Below are 6,278 nucleotides of genomic sequence, written 5' to 3' on the forward strand. Positions count from 1 at the left end.
TACAGTGCAGCAGTGTCTTCTAGTGTTATCGGAGGTTCTGATAACGCTAGCAGTGTAACACTGCGGCATCTGTTGTACCACTAGGAGTTGCTTCCTTTAGTAAGCAGCTCCTACTGCCTTTTTACATGTGACAGGTCCTCTTTAAAGTAGATAAAACTATGCAGTATATCTAGTAACATATGCAGACAGTACATGTCAGACCATCAAAAATAGAATATACCCTATACCACCCAAGGACCATGGCAGCACGCCCCTACTTACAGAGGTTTTGATTGATTCTGCAGCTGAAATTCAATTCTGGTGCCAAAATTACTACTGTCCATAGATAGAAATGGTCGTCCACACCAATGCTTGTATTCTAGCTAGAAGAGATACAGCTAAAAAACTCGCTCTGTCAGTTCAGTTCGACAGCTATAGGTTCAGTCCGGTAAATCCCAAGCACAGAACAAAAGTGCTTGTGGGCAATGGGCCGGAATGTAAGAAGAGATTTGTGTCCAACAAATGTCCTTCTATCAATGGCAGCGCTGGCTGGAAGTGTTGCCACAGGGAAAAGAGATGGGAGGAGAACCTATTTGCCATCTAAAATGTAACTTACACATGCTGCTCAATGGACGATTAAGCGTTGCACTTACAAATGCCTCTGAGGCGTACCGAGGCCGGATCACATAGGTGTTTCCATGCAAAACACTGGGTGCTGGTGGCAATCATATATGTGATCGGGCTACGGCTTGTCCCCGGGCTCTTGCATTGCATTAATAAACGCGATACAAGCGTCGCATGTGACCACACCCTTATTCACACCAGTGACTGAGGCTTCAACTGTATTAGAATCTATTGATAGGTCTGAGTACTACACTTAAATCTAGGACTTTGACTAATGAGACAAGTTTATTGGGCCAAATACAGGAGGTAATGTAAAGGAGATTCATATTTTGGCTTCATACAGCAGTTATGTATGAACTAGTATTTCCTTTTTGGGGATGGGGAACACTATTTGGATCTGTTCACACAACATTTTAATTTAATGTTAGGATTTTATTGCTCCACGTTGAGCTTTGTACTCTGCATATTTGACTTATTGTTTCTCTTGTTCTTGTTTTATTGCATTGATAGTGATTATATTATCAGATTGTTTTGGCAGTGCTTTTAAAAAATGTAGGCTGAAAAATAGGTAACTGAGGAAAATCTATTTTTATAATGTTAGTATTTCAATCTTGATTTTTTTTTTTTTTTTTAATATTCAGGAAATTGATTTTGTATATTGTTGTTCTGTGCATAGAATTTGATTCCTGATGACTTTTGGACAATGAAAACTATTTTTAAGAGAAAATAAAGGTTATAATGCCTGAAATTACTTATTTATTTAAAAAAAACATTTTGTTTTATTTTATTTTTTTTGCTTGAACACATAAAGCAAATTCCAGTCAGAAATATGTAACTATAAATTCACCCTGCAATAAAACCGCTAATATGGTGTCTGGTGCACAGCTGAGTTACTGAGGTAAGTTCTGGCCGCAGCTAAATGTTATATGGTGAAAATATACAGTGAAACTTCTCCATAAGACCACTTCTTTTACTAGACCAGGGGTCCCCAAACTTTTTACATAGGGGGCCGTTCACTCCCCCCTCAGACCGTTGGAGGGCCGGATTAAAGTTTAAAAATAAATAGCGGTACATGTGACCGCATCCATAATACACTGGTACCCCCTCAATTAATTAGTTCATAAGGGGGTGCAGTATATTAAATATTTTATATATTGGACCAATTAATTAATTAATTGGGCTAATTAATTATTAAATATACTGGGACCCCTCTCCATTTATTATTGAATATGCCTCCCCCCATTAATTACTAGACTGCAAAATTATTTCCCATACCCACACTCTTAATTATTTCCTATACCCCCACCATTAATTATTTCCTATGCTGCCCCCCACCATTAATTGTTTCCTATGCTGCCCCTCATAATTAATTATTTCCTATACTGCCCCTTATAATGAATTATTTCCTATGCTGCCCCTCATAATGAATTATTTCCTATACTGCCCCTTATAATGAATTATTTCCTATACTGCCCCTTATAATTAATTATTTCCTATGCTGCCCCTCATAATTAATTATTTCCTAAACTGCCCCTCATAATTAAATATTTCCTATGCTGCCCCTCATAATTAATTATTTCCTATACTGCCCCTCATAATTAATTATTTCCTATGCTGCCCCTCATAATTAATTATTTCCTGTGCTGCCCCTCATAATTAATTATTTCCTGTGCTGCCCCTCATAATTAATTATTTCCTGTGCTGCCCCTCATAATTAATTAATTTCCTATGCTGCCCCTTATAATTAATTATTTCCTATGCTGCCCCTCATAATTAATTATTTCCTAAACTGCCCCTCATAATTAAATATTTCCTATGCTGCCCCTCATAATTAATTATTTCCTATACTGCCCCTCATAATTAATTATTTCCTGTGCTGCCCCTCATAATTAATTAATTTCCTATGCTGCCCCTCATAATTAATTATTTCCTATGCTGCCCCTCATAATTAAATATTTCCTATGCTGCCCCTCATAATTAAATATTTCCTATGCTGCCCCTCATAATTAATTATTTCCTATGCTGCTCCTCATAATTATTTCCTATGCTGCCCCTCACAATTAATTATTTACTATGCTGCCCCTTATAATTAATTATTTCCTAAGCTGCCCCTCATAATTAATTATTTCCTAAGCTGCCCCTCATAATTAATTATTTCCTATGCTGCCCCTCATAATTAATTATTTCCTAAGCTGCCCCTCATAATTAATTAATTTCCTATGCTGCCCCTCATAATTAATTATTTCCTATGCTGCCCCTCATAATTAATTAATTTCCTATGCTGCCCCTCATAATTAATTAATTTCCTATGCTGCCCCTCATAATTAATTATTTCCTGTGCTGCCCCTCATAATTAATTATTTACTAATCTGCCCCTCATAATTAATTATTTACTAATCTGCCCCTCATAATTAAATATTTCCTAAGCTGCCCCTCATAATTAATTATTTCCTAAGCTGCCCCTCATAACTAACTATTGGCCCCGGCCACCACAATCTTTTTACTGCCCTTTTTGATAAAAAAATAAAAACCGCTGTACTCACCTAAGTCTTCTATCTTGTTGCCGCGTCCGGGCAGGAAGGGGTGCGCGGCCGCGTGATGACGTCATCGCGCGGCCGCGCAGCCTAGTTCATGGAGCGATGTGCGCCGGGGTTGTATTCCGGCCACATCGCTCCAGTAATAGTGCTCGAGCGGCCGTTTTCGGCCGCACCGAGCACTATACAGTGACGGACAGGAGCTTCCTGTCCAGACGGACAGAGGCTCCTGCCCGACTGTGGAGCGCCGTGGGGGCCCAGGATTGGCGCGGCAAGCGTCGGGGGCCGGATCAAAACGGTCCGCGGGCCGCATGTGGCCCGCGGGCCGTAGTTTGGGGAACCCTGTACTAGACCATCCCTCATCTAGAGCAGATTTTCACTTCAATCCTGTATGTTGATAGATCTTGAACATCCGGTCTTCCCTCAGATGGAGCCGGGGACGTAACTAGGAGAGGCTGGGCCCCATAGCAGATTTCTATACGGGGCCCCCCTTCCCCATAAAAAAATATACATATTTAGGCAGCATTCACATAAACGTGTGTCCGCCCGGCTATAGCGTGGCAGGCACACGTCTGGCACGCTGGAGAGGAGGAGAGATGATCGCAGCTCACCCCTCCCCTCTCCATAGAGAATGGAGCCGCATGGTCGTTCTTACGGCCATAGATTGTTCAGGCTCTCTCTCTTTTGCGGCCACGGCTCGAAACAGTGAGTACTCGTTGTGCTCACTGTACCGAGCCCAGGCGTATAGAAGCCTATGGGGAAAGTATATCCGCCAGCAAATTTGCAGCCAGATATACGTCCCTCATGCGTTCCTATGAATGTATCTTTATACAGACATGTTTATACAATTACACACATTAATACACTCCTATTTACGTACATTTATATACTTATATGCAAACACATACATTTCTACACTCGTATACTTGCACCTGTATACATACAAGTATACACTTCTACACACACATTTATGCAGTATACACTGTACCATACACTTCTGCATATACATACAGACTATACACACATACAGCAAATACACACACATTCAGTACATACAGCACAAGCACACACATACGGGAAATACACACACATTCAGTATATAGAACATATACATGCATACCATATACACAGCATATGCAAAAACACACATACATCATGTATGTGCATACATTTAAATGTGCACATACATATGCTTATATAAATATGTGCGTCTATAAATACAGTAGATTCATATGTACACATATACACAGTATATACTCAAGGAAAGTACAAACAGCACACAAAAGTAGAGAGTAGTGGGTGCAAGCTCAATAGGACCAGGCCCTAGGTCCTTCAATATATAATCACGAAAACAGGCAGCACTCCAAGACGTCCAGCTTTAGGTGAAAATTATGTTCTTCTTTATTCCATGTTTGAAAAAGGCTCCTAGTGAGCCGAAACGTCGCCGTACTTTGTTGTATTTTTTAAACGTGGAATAAAGAAGAACATTTTTTTCACCTAATGCTGGAGTGCTGCCTATTTTGGTGATTATACACAGTATATACATATATACACTGTATATACACTGTATATACACAGTATATACGTATATACACAGTATATACGTATATACACTGTATATACGTATATACACTGTATATACACTGTATATACACTGTATATACGTATATACACTGTATATACGTATATACACTGTATATACGTATATACACTGTATATACGTATATACACTGTATATACGTATATACACAGTATATACACAGTATATACACATATACACAGTATATACACATGTATATACTTACCTTTTCAGATGTTTTGGGGCTGTATGGGTGAACACCCGGCCGTGGCTTCAGGCAGGTGTTCTGGCGTGTAGGTGGGTGATCGGATCAGTGCTTGTTCGTCCGCAGGGAAGGAGTGGGGTTCGGACGGGGGCTTGATCGGCCGGGAGGGGAGTCACACACTCTGGGGGAGTCGGGCGGGTGCCTGTTCCGCGGCGCGGGGGGCCTTTGCTTGTTCGGCCCTGGGGGGGGAGGGGTAGTTGGACGTGCGCTTGTTCGACCGCGTACGGGGGGTTGTTCGGGCGGGTGCTTGTACGTCCGCCAGGGCGGGGGGGGTGTTAGTGGGGCGGTTGCTTGTTTGACCGCAGGATGGGGTTTTAGATTGGGAGGTAGAGTGGGGAGGAGGGGCATCCCTGCCAGCACGCAGGGGGATGGCCGGGGGGCAGACAGTCTCCTGTGCAGGGGGCGGACAGCTCACGGAGGGGGCGGGCGGCTTCCGGAGGGGGTCAGTTTAGGAATGGACACAGAGGTAGGGGCCCGGGGCCACGATCCGGTAGGCAACGACACTGCAGGGACACACGGAGTCCGTGCATCCCGGGCCCCTTAACCTTCCGGGCCCCGTAGCAACCGCTACGGCTGCTATGGCGGTTGTTACGCCACTGGATGGAGCATTTTCTATATCTGCAGAAACCCAACCTCTTGGTGTAACTCCGATCACATAGAAATCATAAAGCGTTATCCTCTGACTTTCATATTGATTGCCTATCCTTTCACTACGATTGGTCAATGGGGGTTTCACTTCCAGCCTCCACTGATCAGATGATTAAAGGAGCAGAGATAATCCATAGTGGATTCTCAGCTCAACAACATGTAGCAATGATCACATGTTCTTACATGCAGAGGCTAGGCCTTCCTGTCCTGTCTCTGCATGTATCTGAGCACATGAAATCATAGCAGTCTCCATGGAAACATGGGGAAAAGTACAAGTCCATTGAGACAGGTTGTGATTTCACCTGATCAGATGTATACATGGGGTAGGTTTTGCAAATGTAACAGGACCTTAGATGACATCACCCTGGTCACATGATATTAAGTGCCCAAAGATGTAACAGAGCTATTTCAATGTTCCACACAGCAACATGTCCTAGCAGTGAGACCTGTCACTCAGGAACAAGGAGGCAGAGTAATGCAAGTAAAATTTTATATGTAGGACTCACTTTGATTTGACTCGCATAAGGAGATTTGCATATATGTTAACAAACTGATTTTTAATATTAAAATGGCAGGTTCTCAGATTTTCCCTCTTGTTACCCTGGTTTGTGATGTCACTGAGAGGAGGTTGTGGCTTACCTCCCCTTTC

This window comes from Engystomops pustulosus, chromosome 10, assembly GCF_040894005.1.
Source record: "Engystomops pustulosus chromosome 10, aEngPut4.maternal, whole genome shotgun sequence".
Taxonomy (NCBI): Eukaryota; Metazoa; Chordata; class Amphibia; order Anura; family Leptodactylidae; genus Engystomops; species Engystomops pustulosus.